Genomic DNA, 15,329 nt, shown 5'->3' with positions numbered 1-15,329 from the left:
TAAGACTTCAGCCTGAAGGAGGCTCAAGGGGATCTCATGAATGTTTATAAATGCCTGAAGGGAGGGTGCAAAGAGAATAGAGCCATGCTCTTGTCACTTAAAATGGCCAGCAAATGAATGAGAGTCTTCAGATGATTTTCCTATTCCAAATGCAGCATCTCTGTCTTAAACTGACTGGATTTTCAAAAATGGGGATTGAGGACCTACATCTTTATGTTTTGAGAAATGTGGCAAACTGAAAAAGAAAATATGATAATAAAGAGCAATTTGGTTTTCAAACACATATCAACAATTTTCATGTTTTCAGAAGTCAGCAACCAACAACACATCTCCTTTCAGCCTGGCATTACTTTGCAAACAAGCCATTCTGGGGAGCTGTAGTGCTAAGATTCAGCGTGATTAATTTCGAGAGCTACTGAGGTTTTCACGCTCCAAGGTGTTTTGTACTTACCTGCAATCTAAGAAAATCAAGTGATAACCGATGGATAAAGTGCCACCTAATCCTCAATACGTGCCAGTAAGGAAGGCAAAAATTATCATCCCAGATGACATATAGAATAACAAATACAGAAGGAAATAAATGTTTACAGCATCTCTAACCCCCTCTGTGACAGTTACTGCTCAAACTAATCCAGCAACAAAATCAATCTACAAGGCAATACTGATTGAAATAGCAAACCAATGTTGCAAATGCTTGTCATACCTTACCATACGACTGCCACAAGTTTGTCAATAGTTCAGTACTGTCACCTGTTTTACAGTAATGCTTGAATAATTTTGCATTTTGTTAAAGAGTTTTTAGTCACTGTAAAGAAAGTTTGATTTGAATCGGGTAGATAGGTAGATTAACAGACATTGAGGATAGCAGGATTACAAAAGGCAATAAATATATATTATGTATATATATATAATTAATATGGGTTTACTTAAATGAAAAAAGAAAGGACAACAATCAGTCATGAATTACAGCTAAATTGTTCAGATTTTTAGTTTGAATATTGAAAGCTCATTTCGTTTATGAGAAATCACATTTCCCTCCTACCCAAAGGAGATCATAAAGAAAACTATCGGGTTATCTTCTGCTGCTGAATAACTGTCCCAGGAGTAAATGGGAAGGAATCCAGGACAGTGGGATTTTTTACTACATTACATTTTCTGATTTTGTTGTTGTTGTTGTTTTTGTTTTTGTTTTGTCTAGATGCACTCAATATGCATAAATATTTAAATATGAAATAAAAAGATGTATGAGGAAAGAGGTAGCATATTTGAAACAGCTGAGGAAATGTGATTTTCTTTAAATTTAAATAATTGAACAAAATCTTTAACTACAAGTGAAAACAGAGAAAGGATGCATACATTTGCCTTCCTCTGTACGAAAGAGTTAACTTTGTCAAAGTTAATTTTCTGCTTCTCAGATTGCAGGGATGCAAGCCAGAGCTGGGAAGGACAGATAATTTTTATGCCAAATTAAGGATGACTCTAAAACCTAGTGACCTTTAAATGGGATGTGAAAATCAAGGATAATTGAGTGGCATGTCTGCTAATTATTTAAAGAAATTAATAATTCAGAAATAGGGAACTAGCTCTGACCTAGTCTACAACTTGAGGGGCATATATCCAATTTTCAGAATCCATCATCTGCCTTGTGACCTCTACTTGAGGCTTTCTGAGTTCAGTCTAAGACGTATGGGATAAATTAGAGTGCTGGAAATTATGGCAAAGGTCAACTTGTAATTGTTGTTCCCCATAAGATAGAGGAGCTGTGAGCTAAGTCACAGCCCCAGCAATAATTGGAGATAGGGAAATACCGATTCAGCTGTATTCTCACCACAGTTGAAGGGACAGGTGGGACAGCTTTGGGGGGGTGGGGGGGGGGGCAACTAAGCATTGTTTTTTGTTGATGTACTACGGTTCATCTAGATTTCTTCCTATGTGCCTACATATGAGTAGGGATTCATCTAAGCAGATGTCTTGATCACATATACGTTTATCTGAACATAGCACCCATTGCTTCCTTTAGAGATAGCAGAGGAAAATGGCTTCTTCTGTGCACAATTAACCAGATCTTCATGTAGATTCAGGAATAGTTCAGATTATTGATCCAAAATAGCAAATTATATATATATATATTTATAAAAAAAAGACATTGGAGGCAATCAGTTCTTCAATGGTATTTAACTGTGGGTGGAAATAATCTTATACCAGCTCAATTTAAAGACATTGCTAACTTGCATAGAGATTTTTTTAAGGCATACGGGACAGTAAAATCCATTAACTTTTCCTTGAATTTTCTATCTCAAAGTTGCAGTCCTTTTCTCGTCTTCTATGTGTTCGTGTGAGGATTGATTGAATAAAATGGTTTGGGAATTTCAAAGAAAGTTCTCTCCTTTTACTTTTAACTAATCTTCTTGAATAAAATATTATGTCTTGTTCTCTTTTAATTCTCCCAGTGATCTAAGTATTCTTGGGAAAATTCCACCAAGATAAAACACATAACTTAGCACATAACACTAAGCGTGAGCCCCCAAACTCTTTTTACAATTATGTATGTTGTCTTAAAAACTAAGACGTGGGTTTGTTGTTTTATTTTTGTTTTGTTTTTCTGTCCCGTAATGGAATTACATTGTTTTCCATCTCTTAGCAAGAAAGAGGTTTAACTTGCATTATGATCCACCTGGACTGAATAATGGAATTGGCATATCTATGTCACTGAGCTATTTGGGCTAATTAATGGTGGTGTCTCTAGAAATCTTTGCCACATGCCATGAGCGTATGTCCTGTGGCCCATGCTTATATGGTGGGATTCAACTCACAGAAAGTTTCTAAAAGTAGATACTTATATCTGTATATAAACAATGTACTTGAAATGTCATTACATTGGTGAAGATCTAGTCAATACAGTGTAATTTGGAATATTATTTTAGACAGTGTAGAACCTTCCTTTTCTTTAGCTAAACATTCATAACAGTTCAGCACATTCAGCTCTCTTTACTGTCTATGTGGGCAAGGACTGTAATGACAGTTTTAGTCGTTTAGATTACATGCAAACGTATGCATCTGGACATCTACATTTGGATGTTTTAATCTGCAAGTTTGAAATCCATCCTTGATGTGGCTATGCCTTAATTCACAAATCTGGAAAAGTAATCAACACAATTGTTCATCCTTACAAACACACATGAAAGGAGTTTACTAAGAAGGGATGTGTTCAACAGTAATGTTTACAAACACAAAATTCCACTGTATAGAATCATAGAATGATTTGGGACAGAAGGAACCTTAAAGATCATCTAGTTGTAACCCCCTGACATGAGCAGGGACACCTCCCACCAGGCCAGGTTGCCTAAAGCCCAGTTCAACTTAGTCTTGAAATAAGAGGCATTACTTTCATCATAGTCCTCATATATTCATTTAAATTGCAAAAACCTGTTTAAAATTACCCACAGGACACACACACACATTAAACAAATTCTGAAGAATTATTTGCTTGTGTTTCTCAACAGAATTTCCCATTCCTGTTAACATAGTGGATCCTGCTGAGCTCGGTAAGAATCTACTTGTATAGTCCAAAAAGGTGATAGGTTACAGAGAAGCAACAGGGCATGAATCAGTGTGAAAAATACAATATTGTGATTTGATTCCTGTATCTAAAGCACCAAGAATCAATATGCACGCTGCATAAGAGAGTTACAAGTCTCTTTCATCTACTGCTAGTAATCCTTTCTCTGTATAAAAGCAAAGGAACACTCAACACCTGAGAGCTCTAGCGAATATCTATAGAGTGTGGATCTGTCTTTTGTTATCAGCTACTGTCACAGAGGACTGTAATTTTTTTCTCTCTCCATGGCCCAGAAGTCATATTTCAGTTTTCATTTTCTTTTATCTTTAAGTTTCCAAGTTGATATATGTGATTCATAAATTCATTCAGAAACAACTTTTGTTGGCTCAATCTTCAGTAGTAGTATTTGTTTATTTGTTAGAACAAATAGTTCTCATAGACTCAGATTCAATAACTCTCCGTAAGGATTGTAAAGAAAAAATATTGAAGATAGATTGAGGAATTTCTGGATCTGAGGTGAGATTAGTTTGCTACTGTTCATATACAGAACTTTGTTGCTCTGAATACTACATGCATGTAGTAGACATGAAATAGGCAAAAGAAGTCGAAAGCAAAGAAGTCTGGCAGAAGTACATCTGTTGTGGTGAGATTCAACCTGTTATATGGCTATACTGCTGGGGACATATTACTTTTCTATGGCTGCCTTCTCTCCTCTCTCTGATTTTGAACAAGAGAGATCAGCTATGTCGTAAATGGTAAGACAAGTTTGCTTAAAAGCCTCTGTGCTTTGGCCTTAATTAGTGGGTTAAGCTAGTTAATATCTGTTGCATGTAGGGAAGCATGAGGAATAGGTTGAGCAAGGTGATTTCTTTGATTTCACTGGGTTAAGTAAGACAAAGGCATTTATATGCTTTGTTTTTTCACCCTGCTGGACACATCCCTTAACTTCCCTATCATAAAATTCCTCCTGGAATATAGAAATCAAGTGCATATTGAGCAGTTAAATATCAGTACATCAATCATTCTTCTGCTTGAAACAACAGAAGCACACAGCCTTGTGTAAGGATAAATCAGACAGATACTTCAGTCCACTAGCAGGAATTGCTCTCTGGGAGAAATATGCTGACTTCACCACTAAAGAAGCATGGTTAGATACTGGGAACAGCTCTCAAATAGTTTTACCTTGTCCTGAGTGGGCACAGGAAACTATGTACTCATTCTCCACTGTAGTTAGTTATCAAGAACAACTGAATTGCATACCCTGGCTCTCCCTAGCCTACCCACTCTTAAATTAACTTTTTCTCTCTTTCCAAATAACTCCTATTTCTTTCCCCATTTCCTTTGGACATAATGTATTATGGTCTTAAAATTATTACTGTATTAATGTATACCCAGAAAGTTCATATATATCAAAGGTTTATGTTTTCCCCTCCAAGGGGGAAGCAATTAAGCAATTTTTTTTTTTTTTTTAGTTTTTTTTAGGACATTGATTATTTAGTGATTGATTATTTTTCACACAAGCAATGAAGAGGAAATTTTTTACAATGCTATATCGCCAAACATGCTTTAGGAGTATGTCTTCCCTTTGAATTTCTACCTGGTTCTTCACACACAGACACAGAGGACTGCACTACGCATTGCAACATGACTACAATGATCTACAGATTATGGACCTTTCTAATATGTACATTTCCCAAAGTGCCATTAATATTAATGGACCAAGAAGGTTGACATAAAATGTCCTGCAAATCAAGGAAACGCTTGCTGCATTGGTTACACTTGCTTCCCAATCTGCATAGTGGCAATTATTACATTGTTTTCACTATAATTAAAAGTTGTACCGTGAGGAAAAGCAAAGAAAAAAATAAAGAAAGCAATACACCAACATTAAAGATGATAATTTGTATTTGGGTAGGTGATATATGTACAGGATTTATTTTGTTTTGTCTTTTAGCATATGGTAAAATGAAAAAATTACATAAATCTTTGCTTTAAATGGAAACTGCAATTTGGGACAGCAATTGAGAGACCTGTCCAAGCTACTGACATAAACATTTTTTTATTCTGGAACATATCCTTAAATATCTATCTTTTCAATCATGTGAAGAAAAGAAAATGGTTTACATATTAACAATAATGTAATTCTTAACAGGAAAAAAATTGTTTTTTCACTGAAATCACTGAATGAGGATGAGAGTCTCTCTAAATGTAGGATATTTGTATAAGGCTTGAGAAAACAGCTCCTCATTAATTTATTGCATAAAAGTTGCAGAAAGTTTCGGTTTTAATTACTACTTTGAATTGCTAATATCAGTAATAGATTTTTTTTTTTCTTATATTAAATCCAGCTGAATTCTGGTGAAGTGATAGCTGAGGAAAGTAATCTTAAAGGGCTGTATTTTGCATTAATTGTGTGTGTTCCAATATAAAAATTGTCACAATGGTAATTAACATGATAAAATGTTTTAATGAAGAGGGAGATATGATTTGCTGTGTTACAAGATACTGCTGCAACAAGATGGATATTGCTGATATTGTCAAAGATTTACTTGATAATATTGATCTATGTGTCTTCCCTCATTAGAACAAAATGAACGCTAGCTTAAAATGGCAGATGGTCTCCAACAGTGTTTCATATGAGGGAGCATTAAGCTAAAAGGTAAAAATTTATTTTAAATCTAATATCTTCATGCAGACTGAAAAAGGGCACAGGTGTAGTTAAATCACCAGAAACAAATTCTTAGAGCTTGTTTCAAAGTGCAGATCTTAAGTTTTTCATGTAACACTGGGAAGTCTTTTTCTTTTGGTATATGTTTTCTTACTGCACTGAAATATCAAGTAAAAAGAATACTTTTTCCCACACTGCCTGTCCATATGTCCTGTAGTTTTATTGAAACTATCTCTCACCAAACTCCAATATTTAAGAAAATAGGGTTGATAACTAAGCTATACACACACATTCAACAGAAACGTTTATTATAATTGTGAATACCAGAATTCAAAGCTAAAGTTTGCTAGAATAATTTTGCCTTTCATGGATGTACGTATGCTTGTCTTTAGCATATGATCATTCTTTTGCAGAGATCATCTTTAAATGATCTGTTTTCATGGCAAAAAAATCCTGCAAAAAGTGCATTTAAAAACAATTCTGTGATCTTGGTCCTGGAGAACTACAAGATTGTGAAATAAGAGTGGACCGAATGGATTTTATCTGACAATATTAGCTTTGGGTCTAAATTACATTAAGTACATCCTAGGCTGCATTTGCTATAAATGGAGGGAAACAGATGCTCTTAGGGTGCAAAACATCCTTTCTAAAAATAGATGTTTAAAACAGAGGTCCTAAAAGCCTCTATCTCTCTTCTCGAAACAAAACAAAACTCTTGAGAGAGGAGGTCAAATACGTTCATGGGTAATATATGCTTTTCAGCTAGTGAGTGCTATCCCAAATGGCAGCTTCAACAGTAGACAAAGCAGAAAATGTTCTGAATTCTGAGGTTGTGACCAGCCTTCCCATGTCAACAGCATGAAAGAAAAATGCAAACACCCATTCACTCTAATTTGCTTCAAATCAGGCCTTTTTTTTTTTTTTTTTTTGAAAGAGTCAGATGTGGTCTTGAGATGGAACTGATCCTTACTAAGACAAGGTAATACAGCTTTTAAATGTAAAGTCCATGAAAAACTGCATATAAGTACAGCTAAGCAGCATGCTGGAAGCTAAAGGTACTGTCTTGGGGAGAGGAATACAAAAAGTATCCATTACAGTGCAGGTTATTAATAAAACAAATTGGGTGCAAGCTTTTGACATAAATAAATTTTAGCATCAAGAATTATAATGCATGTATTTTCTAGAGCTTAGATTTCACCATGTGTACCAAATGAAATTTTTAAAAAATCTCTTTTGCAACAGCTAAATGCATCATTGAAGTTCAGCATAGATAACTGTAAGCCAGAATTAAACCGGAAAACTAGAAATAGTCATAAACAACTGCATTTAATATGAAATTTATATTAAATTTGAGCAAATCATAATGCATATGGAAAAAATATCTAAAGAAAAGTGTAACTAAAAAAGACAGAACATATTACTCAAGAAAAAAATAAAATGACTTCAGTAGCAGATGATATTTAGATCATAATATTAATCTAGCCAATGCAGAATTTTAAAAGTTAAAAGAGGAACCTTGAATGTGATCTATACTTAATTTGAAACCACTGAAGCAAGTGAAGAGCATGGGTAACGTAGCAGTAATGATGTCTGGAATGCGCAAAGACACTAATTGCAGTATTCTTTGCTAATTAAAGAACCTATAATTATAGCACTAGGGTGTTGAAAACTACCTTGTACAGCACTGGGACAGTGTCATGTGAATTACTTTTTCCATGAACACAAAGTTGGACTTTCACTTCCACATGCACCAATAGTTGCTTTTACTGATTAAATAGACATATATGCCAGTGATCAAATGGTTTTATATAAAAGACAGGAACATATTTTGCATTTTTCTATTCTTTCATGCTCACTGTGCCTTTTGACCTAAAAGAGCAACCCTACTTGTATAAAGTTCCTCCTTCTTTTCTTTTTTTCCCCAACAGAATCATAGAGAAAAAACTATGTTTGGGTAAATACAGTTTTCATATTTCCACGTGAGGCTGTGTTTAGATCAGTATATTGAATCTATGTGATTGACATGGGATATGCTCAGAATCCTTCTAATTACTTGATAGAGGCCAGGTGACATAAAGGTTACTTGTGGGACAGAGCATTAATGTCATTCACTTCCTTGGACTGAGTGGCAAACAATTACCTCCATGCTAGAATTTAACTGGATTGATATCTAGTGTTCTAGCACTGACAGCTGCCCCCGGGATGAATATTTTTTGATATATGCAATTACATGCTATCATGAGATTGTTGGTGATTAATGTCAGCCCTTCAGAGCTGTCACCCAGAAAAGGAAATAAAGGCAGAGACTAGTGTTCATCCTGAAAGGATAATGATGACCCTGGAGCCTTCATTGTGGCTCTTTGATAAAAGCATAGATGCCTAAAATTTAAAGTATTAGAGCTTTAAAGAAAGCCTGTACTCAGAGTTTGATCAGGCCTCCATTTGTTATCTTAGTAACCTCAGTATGAAATACCTAACTCATTTTGAAAAAGGTGTCAGGAATTAAAATGAAGCAAATGAGAAGCTAATTGGACACATGAGAGTCACGTAAAGGTTTAGGAACAAGAGAAAGATAAGTGTATCCAGCAGGAGAAATGCTGCATGTCTCCAGAGTTTGCAGGAGATAGACCATAGCAATGGTGTGTATCATTATCTAATGATGTGCAACACACATTGCTGTGAGTGGCTGATCACCTTCTTCAGGAAGATAATCTGTGTCACAGAACAACCAGCTTCAATCTTTTAAAGGAATCAATCTGGATACTTCGTTTTAGAAAAATCTCAGTGGTGGCCTTGGAAAACATTTGTCTATGTGATGCATACAGATCAGATTGAGATTTTCTTTTGCTTTTTCTTAGCTTGTCTTTTGCAGGCACTCAATGAGTGCAAATTCTCATGTGGAAAAATAAGATATGTCCCAATAAACTGCTGTGTGTAACTTCTTATTCCATACTAGTCTCTTTTTCCTTTTGTCTGTCAGAGAACAACAGCAGACCTCTGCCAAATTTTCTCTAGATTCAGGAAAACACGTTGCATTTAGTGCTGACATTGATATTTTCTTCTCCACAGAAAAGTTAGAAGCATTCCAAGAATCTGATTTGGCTTTCCATTTACCATATAGATGTAGAGTCTCAAAGTCTTTTATTATCACATTCCAAGTTTACACTCCAGTTCTCTGAGACTGTATTTATGCAATAGTTCTTTTTTTTCATAAGATAAATATATAGACCTACTGAAATTCTTCACTGTAATCTTTAATCTTTTGCATATTCTCAAGGCTGTTCTCTAGGCGCTCTCTTTTTCAGCAGTTTTTCAGCCATTGATTGAAAAATGGAACCCAGATTTCTAGAAACTTTCTTCTTTACAGGAGCTGGATGTAGTATCATATTTCTCTTTCCTTCTTAATGAGTGTAGGGAACTGCTGAATCATGGCCTGAACCTCTGATTGATCACCTGAGGCGAGCAATGAGTCAACCCTGGGAGCACAGGTGAAGGCAATTCACCTGTGCTGCTGGAAGGGGTGAAGCCTGGCTCCATCTCTCCTAGCCCCATTTCTGACCTGACTACCAGTAGGGAAGGATCTCTTTCTGGAAATCCCTCGTTTGGAGTTTTACAGCAAGCCCAGGACAAGGGTAAGTACTCTTATTTATTCTCTTTTTGTTATAATGACCTTCTTAGCCAAACTCTTGTTTATTTCATAATTATGACATCTGTATATTCACTGATTATATAGTAAGCCCTTTCTATTTCCAAAATATATATTATATCACTTGATTATTAATACTCTGAAAGATCATTCTGAGGATTTGCAAATGTTCTTAATTATTTATCTTTCAGAACTGATTTTCTGTGAGATGAATTTAAGATGAATTTACTTACCCCGTATCAACGGCTAAAAACCATGGCACAAGTGGCAAATGACCTTGCACTTCATAAAACATGCTTGCTTAATCACAGGTGCAAGCATATCTGTAGAAGTGACCTGTCTGTACTTACATAGTATTTATAAAGTTATATTTTTATGAATTATTTGCCATCTGGGTTAACAACTTAGAATTAGTGATTCTAGAAACACAGTTCTAGATCGTTGGCCTAGGTCATATGATGGTTTGATAGACAGGGCATTTGTGGTTTGAGATCAAGTGAATGCAGCAACTATGGACAAATTCTCTTTCACAATTATTTGATGAAACTTGAGGGTTAGAGAATTTGTAGTGTTGTTGTTGTTGTTTTAATTGTGTATTAAAAATTCAGCAGTCTGTTACAGTGGTGATGTTGATTTTTACAAGCCAAACTTTTAATCTTGCTCACAATACAAAGTTAGTTTGACAAGATCTTTTTTTTTTGTTGATTGACAGTGATTATCTTACTCTTCTAATTTTTCATTAATTGAATCACTTGTCAGCTGTTCTATTATTTTGATCTGGATGTATTGATCAGGCTGACAAGAATATAATTACCTGAGTAGTTCTGTTATCCCTTTCAAAATTGTTGGTATCTACAGTTCTTTTGAGTTTCCATCTTAAGAAAAAGATTTATCTCCTAACAGTATTCCTTCGTATCACTACTTAATACCTCATGTAAGAGATGCACTAAAGGGAATTTTGTTGCAATGGTTGTGTGGGAATTGCTAAGTCATGTCCTGAACCAATGATTGAGCACCTGGTGAAGGGGCAAACAGGCAGCCCTGGGAGCACAGGTAAAAGCAATCTACTTGTGTGACCTGGGGGGATGGAACCTGGTTCCACCCCTCCCTAAACCTCATTTAAGGGCTAGCTACTACAAAAGGAGGATTTATAGTTGGGGATCCTTCCTTCTGGAGTATTCAATGAGCTCTGATTCTTGGCACAGGTAAGTAAATCTTTTTTCCTTTAACTGGATTGAAGAGATCACTTTTTTTTTTTTGTAATTTAGAACTGGCTTTGTCCTTCTGTATAAGGGTTAAGCAAATTACATTTAAAAAAAAAATGTTTTTTGGAAAATCCATGGGAGTAATATTTGACAAAACTGAACCAAAATACAGAAGTTTATTCTGCAATAACAGTTTCTGTTACATCAAGTGGGATCATAGAGAATAGAAACTTTATATGAATTCAAGAAATTTCAGTATGTTTTACTTTCAAATGTCCAAAAGATTCATTGTTTGCACTGTACAATGATAACAGTCAATGAATTAAGTAAAACCACTCAGAAACTACTTGACTGAAATATGGTATAATTAAATATTTGAGCGCTTTCCAATCACACAGATGTATGAAAAGAGATGTGCCATTTGTGCACCGTTTACAAGTTAAAAAGAAAAACCACAATTTCTGAAGTTTATAACAAGCAGTTTGCTCCACTCTAGGCAGACTTTCCGTTATTTTAGTGAACTCTCATTTATGTTATTCAGTAAACACGCCCTCTGTGCCAAGGAAGTTGAGAAATATGCCTCATTGATTGTCTATATTCTAATTAATCATTGTTGTGTGACATAATGCTATTGGCATAATGCTACATATGGTGATATTCAACTTCTTGATCTTCTTGAAAGTATCAGATTTCATTGGGATGACTTGAGTAAGCTTTCACTCTAAGATTGGGGATTAGCAACTATTGGTATCATAAAGTATCTTAGGACAGTGATATTGATTGTTTTATCTCTGCTGCAAAGACGAAATTGATTTCAATGCCTATCACTATTCTTGATGTATTGGATTACCTTTTTTTTTTTTTGCCAAGGATTGCTACGTTTTCAGTGCATTTAAAATACTTATTGTACAATATTCTAGAAGTCAGCATGTCTAAATCATGTTGCAGACTTTCTGGAAGAATTACAAATGCCATTTCATTTTCTACACATCTATTCAACATTCTGCTGTCCAGAACATTGGAGCAACAGATTTTATATTCTGATTTAAAAAAGAAATCCACAAAAAAGGACAGAACATAAAAAAAAAAAAAAAACAAAACTGGTTTACTTCCATCTGAACACAGTGCAGTACAGGTTCCGAATTTCTAGAGAAAGCATGGCCATTCAAATCTGAAATGTCAACACTTCATTTTAAAGTTAGTTAGGCTTTTGATTTACATTCAAGAATGAGATTATTTACTCCAGACTATCATCCCTGTATTTGCTGTGTCTAATTAGTAATTATATCTGTAGATGCATCTGGTATAATAAATATGGTTATCAAGCAATTTGACTGCATAGCTGTTCATAAATTCAGCATAGCTGCCTTGTAAATATACAGTATAGTGGTTCCTCTTTTAATGCTGTGTTACTTGGATTATATATCAGTATGTAAGCAACACTGCATGCAATTTGTTTAGTTCTGTCAACAGCTTTACTTCTGCATACCTATATCAGAGTGACTCACTGCAGATTGAGATGTGTAAGAAAAGAAGCATGTGGGAAGAAATGCAGTGTAAAGATGTGAGCTTTGCCTCTACTGCCAAAAAGTATTCATGGTAGAAGATGTGCTATGCTGTGTCTGGCAATACTGAGGAAAAGACTGCTGTATTTCAGGCACAGGATTAAAAAAAAGTAAGGAAGCTTTTCTGCTGCCTGGTTCAGACTGCAAATCCAGATGTGTGAGCTGGGATTGGTCAGAATTTCCCAGCTGTAGTGGATCTTGTTAGCCCACAGTAGGAAAAATAAATCGGATCTACAGCAGATGGTACCACCCTTATCCTAAAATGTGGCAGGAAAGAAAAAATAATATTTGAAATCATAGGGGGGGACAAGTCTGTAGCAAACAAAGGGAGAAAGGTGATCACAGGATCATGGGAACATAGAATAGCTTAAGCTGGAAAAGATTATCCAGTTTTAAGCTCCCTGTCATGAGTGGTGCTGCAACCCACCAGATTAGGGTGATTGCTGTTTCTGAGATGATCTATAACTTTTCCCCCAGCACATTATGGTAATGCTAAGAATGTACTGATGCTTAAGGATTTAGGGTTTCTTTTCAGCTTGGTGTTAATTTTAATACGTAGCCAAGTTATTACTTTTCTACTCAGATTTATCTTAAGGTATATATCAACACTGCCCAGGAAATGAATGGCACTGTGCTGTTACAGTTAGAGACAAGACAGAAGCCCATCTTTTGTAAATTACTGCAGATAAAGAATTCTTCTGGAATTACTGCTGCATATATGTGTATACAGCTTACCCCCCAGCAGTTATTTACATTAAGGTCTTGTGCATATGTGATGAGAAAACAGGAAAAACTTTACTTTCCAGAAAACTCTTCTTCCTAACCTATTCAATCAAAGACTTCAGCCTACTAGTAATGACATCCATGTGCACAGGGTACCTGTTTTGCCTTGAATATTTATAATGAAACAAGATGTTCTCATCCTTTTTTCGACATTGGGGGAATAAAATTAATCTCTCAAGGGGAAAAGAAAGAATTATGAACTTAAATGGTGTAATTATACCTAATCATTTTGACTTCTAGTTAGACACGTTGATTCATGCCAGTTCAGGATCTATCAACTAATTTTTATGCTAACTTGTCTAGTTTACATCCCAAAGAGTTTTTTTGTAGTTTTTGTCCTTATTTCAAAGTGTTTGCATGAATTTTAATGCTTATTAAAATCAGGTATTAATGATAGGTAGAGCTAGCTACACTGTGGGAGGTACCTTTGATACTTCTCATGCACAGTTCTGCTAATGCACATCAGTCACTTGAAGTTACCACTTTGTCAATATTTCACATTTTCTTGACAATAGAAAGACATTTTATTGACAATGATTATTTAAGGCTTTCTGTCATCTTCAGATAGTGTGCTCACTGCTCACTTATTTCTCACAACTTCTCAAGTCTGCGTGTAAGAGGGGGAAATGTTTCACGTGCTTGTAAAACACACATTGTTAGTCACTGGTGTAAATTATGATGTCAAAAAAACATCTTTGCATATTAGCAAGTAAACTTCAAGCCTTATCAACAAATTTACTGTTTATTTACTCTTAATATTCCTTGTAGTCATTCCTTTATTTAAGCTTCCTTCATTCTCATGTTGGCTCCATGTTTTTCCCCATTCTACATTTCCAGTCCCTGCAATGGAAGGACTTGCTGTCACTTGGAACTTTTCCTTTTCAAAACAATACAATATGGAAAATGAATCTGATATTATTTCAAGAAATAATATTAATTTAATAGTTCATCATAAAATGTTATTTTTTCTCTTTTGGAATAAAAAAACCAAACTTAACTATGTTAAAGAAGAACTAGAAATTTAAGTAACATCAACAATGACTTCAAAATGGGTGAGGCTTGAGTGCCTTCTTTGAATGCAAAAAAATAAATTTTAGTTACTTTCTGGTACTCAGTTCTATACCTCTGTGTTCAACATGAAGGGTTTTTTTTTGTGTTCTTTCCTTTGTTCTGTAAGTTTAATTCCATTTACGATGGATCTGTCTAAGCAGATAATGAGGCATGCTGAAATAAGTCTCAGTCTGTAGCTTGTTTCTGAGATATCTTGAGGGAAGAAACCACTAAATGGAGTGATGGCCAGAAATAAACTGTTCTAGTGTACCTGTATCCACTGTCTAGTATTATCAGCCAGGACCATGATTTGTGCACCTAGTGTAAGTGAGAATTTTGTCCAAAACCAATGCAATGAGATGTGAGGTTTATATGTGGCAAGGTTTTGGTTTAAGGCTGGTATCTTTGAGAAGAATTCAGGGGGATTGTTATTTCTAGATGTGATTCAGAAGTGGTCCATCACTACTGGGGTCTGGTCGAGACTGGTGAATTACAAGTTGTCCACAACTCTTCAGTTGTCTCTGGGGAAGGAGGGATACTACCTGTTTCAGGAACTGGCTTTGCTTAAAAAATCATGTAGTTCTGCATGATAATTTACCATGCATATACATATGCACTGTGCATAAATACAGTTTCAAGACTCACTGGGTCATTGCCCACTTGGTTTTCCTGTGAGCATCTGTCTTGAAGGGTATACTTGTGGAAAGGCTTTGTCAACTATATAGATATTTTGTATTTGAGTAAGGTATGTTACACCTGTTCCTTACTTTAGTAGTAAGGCCTTTGGGGTTGGAATTATATGAGAATAAAAATTCTTTTCTCTAGAAGCAATGGAAATAAAAAGAGATGAACA

At 35.2% G+C, this 15,329-nt stretch overlaps 1 long non-coding RNA gene across 1 annotated transcript in view; it reads left to right on the top strand.

Moving 5' to 3' along the window:
* The first annotated feature begins 9,648 nt into the window (after positions 1-9,648).
* The window catches only part of LOC149918323 (uncharacterized), a 77,041-nt gene continuing 71,360 nt past the window's right edge, over positions 9,649-15,329 (top strand). Inside the window, exon 1 of the long non-coding RNA XR_016466543.1 lies at positions 9,649-9,859. This is a non-coding gene — a long non-coding RNA (uncharacterized LOC149918323). The remainder of the gene's footprint in view (positions 9,860-15,329) is intronic.

This window comes from Phasianus colchicus, chromosome 4 (assembly GCF_987193195.1).
Source record: "Phasianus colchicus chromosome 4, bPhaCol1.hap1.1, whole genome shotgun sequence".
Lineage (NCBI taxonomy): Eukaryota > Metazoa > Chordata > Aves > Galliformes > Phasianidae > Phasianus > Phasianus colchicus.
This window is presented reverse-complemented; position numbering and strand designations above follow the sequence as displayed.